The sequence below is a fragment of the Pelodiscus sinensis genome, unplaced genomic scaffold, assembly GCF_049634645.1.
Source record: "Pelodiscus sinensis isolate JC-2024 unplaced genomic scaffold, ASM4963464v1 ctg131, whole genome shotgun sequence".
In the NCBI taxonomy this organism is placed as follows: domain Eukaryota; kingdom Metazoa; phylum Chordata; order Testudines; family Trionychidae; genus Pelodiscus; species Pelodiscus sinensis.
Window position 1 is genome coordinate 164,160 of NW_027465961.1, and position 11,152 is coordinate 175,311.

The following is an 11,152-nucleotide window of genomic DNA, read 5'->3' on the forward strand; positions in this document are numbered from 1 at the left end:
GTGAAGAAACCCTATTTTCCAATCCATTCTAATCCCAATATGAACCATCATTTTATTGAGCTTTATCTTACATGAATTTATTTTAACTCCCCTTCTCACAATATTCACCACTGTAGGTAACCACCCTCATGGTTATCCAGGCTTGCAACCTACATCTCAGTCAGCTCTCTGCTCTCCTCTCGCATCTATATCACATCACCAAATCCTGTCAATTCTCTCTGCAACATCTTTAAAAATAGGTATTTAGTTCAATCCCCTGGCTATGCTTGTCAATGCTTTGTTCCTCTCCTGCCTTCCCCCTCCTCCTGTCTGTCTACCTGTTCCCACCACTGTATTCAGAATAGGGATTAAAATCCTAATTAAATGGAATCCCAGTGGAAATAGCTTCAACCCTGGTGGAACAGCTCCCAGTCACACACACACCCCTCCCCGGGTAGCCAGCTCTTGACCTTCACAGGTCTGCTCCTGGATACGTTAAGCAGTAAGGGTGATGCTTACCAGATAACCGGTGAACCAGTTATCTGTTTACATCCCTAATTCAGAACACCACAAATAATCTTCCTCTCCTGCCATTTGGACTACATCACTTTTTCTTCAAATATTTATAAACACTTCAAAAGCCACAGAATCTATCAACACTTCTGTCACTACAATATGAATGCACTGCAGAGAACCAAGAAGATCCAAAGACCATGCTGCTCGTTTTCCATACTACTCAGTATTATCACAAGCCAAATTCCTGGCACAAAACTAGTTCTTCATCTTGCCTCTGGATTACTTATGGGCTGTTATTTTGGGTCTTCTGCTCACCTGGGAAATGCTCTGGTTAGGGGGTCTTCTCAGAGGACTCTGCCTGGGGCTGCTGCACTGAATCTGTATCTAGCTTTGCTAAATGTCATGTGCTTTCTGTTTGTGTTGGTTACTATGAGCCAGGCAATATTTGAGATAGTGTGGCCCTATTTTATTTTTAATTAACCCCAGAACCATGATGCAGCTCTAGCACTCACTGGAGAACCAGTGCAGGCTGCATAGGGAAGGCATTATTTTTCTCCTTCTCCTTGTGTAAGAATCCCACGTTATATATTGTATTTACATCAGGCAGTAGAGATCTTAACATGGGGGGGGGGGGAAGTCTTAACATGGGGTGTGTGTGTGTGTGTGTGTGTGTGTGTGTGTGTGTGTGTGTGTGTGTGTGTGTGTGTGTGTGAGAGAGAGAGAGAGAGAGAGAGAGAGAGAGAGAGAGAGAGAGAGAGAGACTTTAAAGAGACAGTACATTTTCAAAATGCAATTTCCTGACTATTAATTTATATCCAGGCTATCAGACAGCTGTGTTTTTACCAGTGTGCATGACAGCTGAATTTATAATATACAGGCACCTTTCATTTGGATTAAAACACAAGTTTTTGAGATCCGAGGAATGTTATGTATAAAGACTTTGCCACTAACACCACCTACATTTGTAAAGTCCCATACATACAGGAGTAAATATAACTGGCAGGTGCATTTGAATTGCACAAATTACCAAGCTAGTTAGCTACTTCAAACTATAAATATATCTATCTGCCCAAATGAAAGAACTAAGTGTGTGTAAGCTGTGCAATCTTCCCTTTTGTATTCACTTTTTGTGAACATTCTAAGGAATGAGTCACTAGCTAGAATGCTCAAAAATGTGCTCTAAAAATTCTCAGGTTTTGAAAATATTAAGAACTAGAAGATTTACCCAATGATGCTCAGGTCCTTAACTCAATTAATTTTGTTGTAAATAAAATGAAAATGGAAAATGAAAATAAAATTAAAATATACATGCAATGTTCCCATACGAATATGGAGGGGGGAGTTTCAGCCTGCCTCAAAGGCACCCGGGAGGGGTGGGAGGCTCCAGGTTAGGGCACTCCTGGATGGGGGATGCACCCAGCCAGCACCTTCTACATGCCTGGTGATTCTGTCTCTTTTCTGTATGGGTTTATGAGAAGGAATCCCATTCTAGCCACATCACATTTTCCTAACACAACCAAACCCTTACTTTGCTTTAAGTTATGACAAGAATAGAAAGATGTAAGAATGACGCTACTGGGTCAGACCAAAAGTTCATCTAGCCCAGTGTGCTGTCTTCTGACAATGGCCAATGCCAGAAGTCCCATAGGGAATGAACAGAACAGGGAATCATCAAGTGATACCTCTCCTATCACCCATTTCCAATGTCTGACAAACAGAAGCTAGAGATACCATTCCAGCCCATCCTGGCTAATAGCCACTGATGGGCCTATCTGCTATGAATTTATCTGGTTCTTTTTGAACCCTGTTAAAGTCCTGGTCTTCACAGCATCCTCTGGCAAGGAGTTCCACAGGTTGACAGTGCTGCGTGAAGAAAAGCTTCCTTTTATTGTTTTAAACCTGCTACCTATTAATTTTATTTGGTGACCCCTAGTTCTTGTGTTATGGGAGCAAGTACATAGTTTTTCCTTATCTACTTTCTCCACATCGGTAGTGACTGTATAGATCTCTAGCATATTCTCTCCCTTAGTTTCCTCTTTTCTAAGCTAAAAAGTCCCAGTTTTATTAATCTTTCCTCATATGGCAGCCATTCTAAACCCCTAATCATTTCTGTTATCCTTTTCTGAACTTTTTCCAATGCCAAGATATCCTTTTTGAGATGAGGTGACCACATCTGTATGCAGTATTCAAGATGTGGGCGTACCATGGATTCATATAGAGGCAATAAGATATTCTCTGTCTTATTCTCTATTCCTTTTTAATTGCCTTTGAGGCAGGCTGAAACTCCCTCCTTCCATATTCGTATAGGGACATTGCATGTACATTTTAATTTTATTTTCATTTTCCATTTTCATTTTATTTACAACAAAATTAATTGAGTTAAGGACCTGAGCATCGTTGGGTAAATCTTCTAGTTCTTAATATTTTCAAAACCTGAGCATTTTAGAGCATATTTTTGAGCATTCCAGCTAGTGACTCATTCCTTAGAATGTTCACAAAAAGTGAATACAAAAGGGAAGATTGCACAGCTGGCACACACTTAGTTCTTTCATACGCAAGAGAACTCTATGCTGAATTTGGTGGTCCTAGCTCTTACCGTTTAGGAAGAGTTCTTGAACAGACAGACAAACGACAAACTCTCTCAAACAGACAGTAGATTACTGAATGTGATCTTCTATTAGTTTATTAAAAGAATATTTACAGAATGCTTGTTTTAGTTTTTAAAAAGGTTGCACTGATTAGGAAATGTTCCCCCTCCTCAAAAGTTTCACAAAAGCAAAATATTGTTTTCTTCTATACTGGTACATTTTAATTGAAATCCCCAAGTCCTAAATTGCTTTGTTTTCCAGCAGCCCAAGTGTATTGCTTTTTTGACAAAACCAAAATTATAAAGTATTTTTTCTCACTGCAATTTTCATTGTCAGAAAGTTATTTTGCACTGAAAAAATGTTCTGAAAGAAAAATTTCAGCCAGCACTCTAACAGACACCTGATTCGATGTCCAATCAAAACTAATCTCCATCTCAGACATGGAGTATCTGGGGGGAAAAGCTGCTTACAGTTTACAGAATATTCAGAGAATAATTTTAAATAACAAATACATTTGAAGAGCTGGCTGCATGCAATTCACAAATAAAACAATAGGACAGTTTCATTGAATAAATTGCTACTACAAATTATCTGTTCGGTTTTACTCGAGACATTGACCTTCTCATGGAATTTACAGGAATAATAAAGCTAGGTTTTCAGCTACCCAATTTAAAATCGGCTTTGCACTTGTAGATTACATGGATTGAAAAAGACTATAATTTCTCCTCTGGCATTCATGAATGACTATATTAGTTACAAAAATGTACTAGGAGTAGTATTGAATTCTACATTATTTGCATCACTTTACTAGATCATGCCTCATTACAGTGAATGCCAAAATTCTGGCGCATGTTTGATTAATTTGCAAGGTCAATTAAAGCAAAATCACTCAACCTAGCATTCTCTTCTACATCTCTCTTTTACCATGCTTCCAATGGGAAAGAGAAGAATATTGCCAACATCCCTAGAAGGCACAATATCATTCTAAAATCTTGTTAAGAATATTGTGGTAAAGTTGCCACAACACCTCTACTCCTGGCTGTGGCACTGCAGCCACTTTTCCCTCAGTTTCCCCTATCTTCTTTTGGTCTACTTCAACTATAGGAATGTCACAGCCTTCCAGATAGACCGCTCTACATCACCAGCCACTTCAAGGGAGACAGAGTCCTTACCAAAGTCCAACAAAAATATATAGATACGCAAATTAAACCTTGGCCCAACTGGGCCCAGCAAGCAGTCACCCCACAGTTGTGGCTCCTTGTTTCAATCAATCCCTCAATCCAGGGGCTTACTGTGGGGTTTACAGCAGGTCCAGCTCATCAAGCCTCCCTACGGTTGCCTGGTGTCCGGTTTTGAACTGGACAGTCCAGTATTTGAGCTTTCTGTTTGGGAAACAAATTGAGAAAATATAAATGAGAAAATAGAACTGTCCGGTATTTTCTAAATAAGATGTAATGTAGATTGTGATGTAATGTCAAGTGTGTCCGGTATTTTGGTAGAAACCATCTGGCAACCCTAACCCTCCCCCCCATCCTCCATCTCAATCAGACTTTCAGCTTGCTCCTGGAGAAGACTGTCTAGTCTTTCCTTCCTTTCATCCTTTTTTTCAGCTGTTTCCCAGAGAGAGGACTCTTCCCACCTTCTCTTCTCTGGTTCTGCTCCTTGACACTCCTGTGTCACTGCTCTCTACTCCCCTTCCCAGAGATTAACTATAAAATTTCTCCGTCACTCCCCCTTCCCTTTTCCCCTTCTTCTGGTATTTTATGGCACAGCAGACTTGGAATGAGAGTCTCTATCCGCCAGCTATTGGATTTCATGATTTATACTTACTGTCTATCTCTATGCTCAATATTTTTCAACTATTGTTGCTTTCTTAATGCACTCTCATTTTTTAGATACTTTTTCTAGATATTTTACTGGGTAAATACCGTCACTTTTAGGTGTCTTGAGTTTGTCATACAAATTTCCCTATTGGTGTTACACTCTTTACATTCCCACCAGAGAAAGTAACCAACTGTTTCTTTGACCAAGTTACTGTTTAAGAGAAAGTATCTAGTCAGCATTTCAAGTAAAGCTACCTTACTCTCTCCAGCATGTTCCCACAGGTGTGAGCATTTTCAGTTTCAAGGCATACTTCATGGAATCGCTTTCCCCCTTGTTTCTGTTGTACGTACTTCCTGCTTCTTGGCTTTCAGTTGATTTTAATAAGGTTTTCAAACTCCTATGTATTTAGAAGGATTTAAATGTCATTTTTCTCTCAAAATGTCTTGCTAATTTGTCCACCATCTTGTTTCCTGCTATCCTAATATGCACGGAGATCTATGCTATTTCAAGGATTACGCCCATCTGTGCCAATTCTGTTATTAATAACAATATTTCATTAAGTATAACATTTAGACAATCTGAATTCTCATTTTTGATTGCCAGTACCTTGATAGTGAATGATAAGATGATAATGAATATAGTTAACACATCTTGTATCTAGTATAACACCAACATTATCTCTGCTAGTTCAACTATCATAAAAACTACAAGATGTGATACTCTAGTGGATTTCTTTATTCCAAGTGATGGAATACAGAAAGCTGTCCCCCTCTCCAGGTTCTCATCTTGAGACTAGTCTGTAAATATTTGGCAACGTTCACTCCATTTATCACAGATACATCAATTTTTCTGCAATTTTTTACATTTAGCTTTCCTTTTAATTGCATTATGTGGTTCAACATTTATATTTGCGTCGTGATTTTCTTTCTATAATGCATCTTGCATGGTTGTATATGCTAATTTCATAGAAACACTGAACTGTAGAGGTGCATTTACACAGCACCTGAAACTTGAAATAAGATATGCAATTTGCGTAGCTTATTTTGAATCTGTGTCAAAATAGCTTATTTTGTCATTTGGAGCTGTCTACAAAGTGCCAAATTCTGAAATAAAGAGCTATTTTGAGCCATCCCTTACTCCTCGTAGAATGAGGTTTACAGGGATGGCGAAATAGTGCATCTGCTATATTTCAAAATAATGGACGCATTCAAAAGACGTGGGGTAGCTATTTCGGGATACCAGAAGTATCCCGATGTAACTTTGTTGTGTAGACATACCCTAGGACTGGAAGAGACCTCAGAAAGTCATCAAGTCCAGTTCCCTGCACTGTTGCAAGACAATATAAATCTAGACCATCTCTAGCAGGTGTTTATCCAATCTGTTCTTAAAAATGTCCAGTCACGGAGATTCCACTACCTCCCATGGAAGCCTGTTCTAGTACTTAAGTATCCTTATAGTTGGAAAGTTTTCCTTAATATTTAACCTAAATCTCTCTTGCTGTAAATAAGCCCATCACTTTTTGTTCTACCTTCCATGGACATGGAGAACTGACCACCCTACCATGGGTGGTGGGTATAAGAGGCTGGGGAAGGCATTGCCTTCCTAAATTGTCAGGCTGGACTCATGCACACTCCATCCCATGCTTCAGTGAGACTCCCGGGCTGCCCCGGGCATCTGCCATGCTGAGGCTGTGTTCAGGACAGGCGATTGGGGATGCCTACATGCCCCATGCTTTGGGGCAGTGAAGGCTAGGGATGCCCACTGACTGTTCTCCCCATGCTACTAAGCTGGGGAAGCTTACGTGGAAGGAGGGCTGGAGTCCTGCCCCTGTGGTAGGGGGGTGCCTGGCTCCTGCAGGATGGTGGGACCTCAGGCACAGGGACGGAGCTGAGGGCTTGTTTCCCCCAGCCCAAGGTTCAACCACTGCCCATACACCCTACTGTTTGTAATAACCCTTAAAACAGCTGTTCTCAAATTTTCCAGACTCCTGTACCCAGTGCCATCCCAAAGGATTTTAAGAGGAATAAGGGATCTTTCGGAAAAGGGTTTATTTTCCGAAAGATCCCGTCTAGACTGGTGCTTTTCTCCGGCAAAGTCCCGAGCCGGAAAAAAGCGGCAGCCATGTTTATACAAATGAAGCGGGAGATATTTAAATCCCCCGCTTCATTTGCAATTCCAACTTGTCTCATCTGCATCCCTTTTCCGGAAAAGGGGTGCAGTGTAGACACAGCCCCAATGTATATAACGAACCTCTTCTTTTTGCTATGTATGTCCCTAGTTAGAGTAATTCATTCTGTGCCTTAGACTTTCTGATTTTATCCCTATATGCTTATGCTATTAGGGATAAAATAAAATAGCCTCCTCGGCTATTTGTCCATTTTCTATAGGACTCCTTTTTTATTTTTAGCTCATTCAAGAGTTCCTGATGGAGCCACACGGGCCTCTTATAGGAAAAATAGCCTTGCCTTTGCATTGGGACAGTTTGTAGTTGTGCCTTTAATACTGTGTCCTGGAAAGACAGCTAGCTCTCCTGAAACTCCTTTTTCTCTTAAGATTTTCTTCCCTTTGGAACTTATCCACCGGTTCTCTGAGTTTGTTAAAATCGGCTTTTTAAAGTCCATTATCTTTATTTTACTGCTCTCACGCCTTTCTTTCTTTACAATAGTGAAATTTATAATTTCATAATCATGTTCACCCAAAGTGCTTTGCACCTTGAGATTTGCTACCAATTCCTCCCTGTTAGTCACAATCAAGTCAAAAATAGCTGCATCTTGGTTAGGTTCTCCACTTTCTGGACCAAAGAATTGTCTTCAATACATTCCAAGAACTTACTGGAAATGTTGTGATTTGCCCTATCACTTTCTAGCTGCTGTCTAGGTAACATATCCCATTAGCACCAGATTTGTTTTTGATACTGAATTAAATGCTTGGCATCTATATTCAATGACTGGTTTTATTAATGCTCTAATAATTATTACCATTGCTTTTTTATCTGCACCAGAATATTTTAAGAAATACTGAAAATAAGTATAAAGATGAAAGCAACGTGATTCTTCCATGTTACCTTGCTAGCAAATGTCAGGAATCTACACCTACTTGCTATACACATTGACTGCTTACTATGTGAATATCATTCCTTAAGTACAGAACATTTGAAAATCCACATTTCCCTATATGCTTCATTAATTTTCATCTCAGCTATGTTCTGGTTTCTGTTTTTAGCTCAGATGGCAGAGTCATCTGTAAGCAAGGAAATAGCTATTCTTGCACTTATCCTTTTCAGTGATAGTTAGCCATTATGCTATAACAGATGACATTCCCCCGGGGTTCCATTTGAGAATGTATTTATGCTAAAGTAGGCTTTCCCTACTGTGGCCTACATAATTCTTTTACTTGCAAAGTCTTTTTGTTCTTCCTTTTAAGCTTGTTTCTATTTTATATAATAAGCTCGCTCTCCATAACATACCAAGCTTTCACAATATCTAGGCAGCTACTATCACTCTATTTCTCATATAGTTTTGTGCTTCTGTCTCTGCTCTTACTAGACAATCAGCTGTATTCCTTCCCCTCCTGAACCAACTTTGCACGTTATCTTAATTTTCCCTTTACATGTATTTGCTACACCGCATCTCTAGCGCCATGCAAGATTTCTTGACAAAACCAAACAGCCTAGCTGAAAGAGTTTTTCCTTTAAATGCAACTAGCACAGTTGTTCATAATTTTCTTTCCCTATTCTTGCTAATCAGCTGCTTAAGATACAGTTTTTTTATCCTTATGCTTTGCTTTACTTCAGCCTCAGACATTTTAATTGGCACCTCACATATAATTTCCTCTTATCTCCAGGAACAGCTTACGCAGTTAATAGCTTTTTTTCACTTCTTCTGACATTGTAATCTTTGTTTCCCCGCTCATTCCTTGCTTTTACATTCAATGAACAGGTCTCCTCTCAGCATTCTTGCTCTTTCTATAGCTCCAGCACTTGTGAAAATCCACTCTGCCACTTTCAGATTGTTTACATCCACACACTTCAACTGGTGTTGAAGACAGTTGAATTCAAAATTACAACAACTTGATTGTACTTTTCCTCATTTCTGTTTTCTGCCTGTTTCTTCTTCTAACTCTTGCATGTTTATCTACTATTTTTCCTAATCTGCGACCTTCAGCGGCAAGTTTACCATTTTCTAGTCTGATGTCAGTATTCTCCATTACATAGTCCATCTCCAGTATAATTCAAGTGCCACTCAAGCTTCCCTCTGCTCCTTTCATCTGCACTTCCTGTTTATAGCACCCAAGCACCTCATTCTCCAGCTGGGATTGATGTTTACTTAAGTCTGGTCCATCCTCCAGTTGCATCCACATAGCATAATAATTACACTAAGTGGACTCTCAGGCCTATGTGAACTCATTCATGGCCAGTGTGGAGTACACACTCCATCACAATATGCATTAAGAAAATACTGATTATGCAGTCCTTTGGGAATAACTTAATGAGCTAAAAAGGCAGAGAAACTGCCAGAGAGAGCCTAGGAATAAACTCATCAAGAAATGAAAATCACTGGGGAGTCTATGGGAATTGTATACATATGCATATCAACAAAGGATGAACATTCTTATCAGTTAAAACACAGCTATATATAACTGTATTACTCAGATTTAGATTATTCATTTGAATTGAATGGCTGCACAGATGTGTTCTTAAATCTAAGGTGTCAGATGTTAAAAAAAGCATGAGTTTATTAAAATATGACAATACCAAGCCTTTGTTCAATTGTTTGTTTATAGCCCTCTTATTGTTGGCATGACTCACCCACCCAAATTTCTAGGCCTCTTGTTTGCAAAGGAAACTTTGAAATGTAACTTATGGGCACCCTATAAGGTTCCAAAACAGAAAGTAAACGATGAGCTTAGGGAATATCATTTAAAAACTCATGATTTTTAAGTTAATATCGTTATTTATTATTTTAATTAAGGACCTGACTCATTATTTTTGAATTCCTGTGGTTACCAATATTGTAATCTGGAAAGAGCTTTTATCAATGTTAAGGCAATAAAAGACCTTGGTATATTTCAGGGTCAGATGAACCCCTGCATTGGCTCTCTGTCACTCACATACATACTTTATATATCAAAAATCCTTTCTCCTGTTGGTTTCTCCTCCATCAAGATCTACTCCAGCAGCTGCCTGGGTCCATGTTAAAAAACAAGTTAAAAATCTCCTAGAAAAGTTAGATGCCTGCAAGTCCCCAGGGCCTGATTAAATGAATCCTAGAATACTCAAGGAGCTGATAGAGGAGGTATCTGAGCCTCTAGCTATCATCTTTGGAAAATCATGGGAGACAGGAGAGATTCTAGAAGACTGGAAAAGGGCAAATATAGTGCCCATTTATAAAAAAGGAAATAAGAATAACCCAAGAAACTACAGATCAGTTAGTTTAACTTCTGTGCCAGGGAAGATAATGGAGCAAGTAATTAAGGAAATCTTCTGTAAATACTTGTAAAGTGGCAAGGTAATAGGGAACAGCCAGCATGGATTTGTAAAGAATAAATCATGTCAAACCAATCTGATAGCTTTCTTTGATAAGATAACGAGTCTTGTGGATAAAGGAGAAGTGGTGGATGTGGTATACCTAGACTTTAGTAAAGTGTTTGATTCAGTCTCGCATGATATTCTTATCAATAAACTAGGCAAATACAACTTAGATGGGGCTATTATAAGGTGAGTGCATAACTGGCTGGATAACCGTACTCAGAGGCTGTCTCTAGACTGGCCAGTTTTTCCGGAAAATCAGCCACTTTTCCGGAAAAACTTGCCAGCTGTCTACACTGGCCGCTTGAATTTCCGCAAAAGCACTGACGATCTCATGTAAGATTGTCAGTGTTTTTGCGGAAATACTATGCTGCTCCCATTCGGGCAAAAGTCCTTTTGCGCAAAAGGGCCAGTGTAGACAGCTCAGCTTTGTTTTCCACAAAAAAGCCCCAATCGCGAAAATGGTGATCGGGGATTTTTTGCGGAAAAGCGCGTCTAGATTGGCATGGATGCTTTTCCGCAAAAAGTGCTTTTGCGGAAAAGCGTCCATGCCAATCTAGACGCTCTGTTCCGAAAATGCTTTAAACAGAAAACTTTTCTGTTCAAAGCATTTCCGGAAAATCATGCCAGTCTAGACGTAGCCAGAGAGTAGTTATTAACAGTTCACAATCCTGCTGGAAAGGTATAACAAGTGGGGTTCCGCAGGGGTCGGTTTTTG

The 11,152-nt window shown here is 39.5% G+C and overlaps 1 protein-coding gene across 1 annotated transcript in view; it reads right to left on the reverse strand.

The window, feature by feature from the left end:
• Window positions 1-10,913, reverse strand: part of PRRT3 (proline rich transmembrane protein 3) — a 131,442-nt gene extending 120,529 nt beyond the window's left edge. The window contains 2 exon segments of the mRNA XM_075917361.1: window positions 4,376-4,465; window positions 5,162-10,913. The gene's annotated coding sequence lies outside the window, so the exon portion shown is untranslated.
• Between the last annotated feature and the right edge of the window lie 239 nt (window positions 10,914-11,152).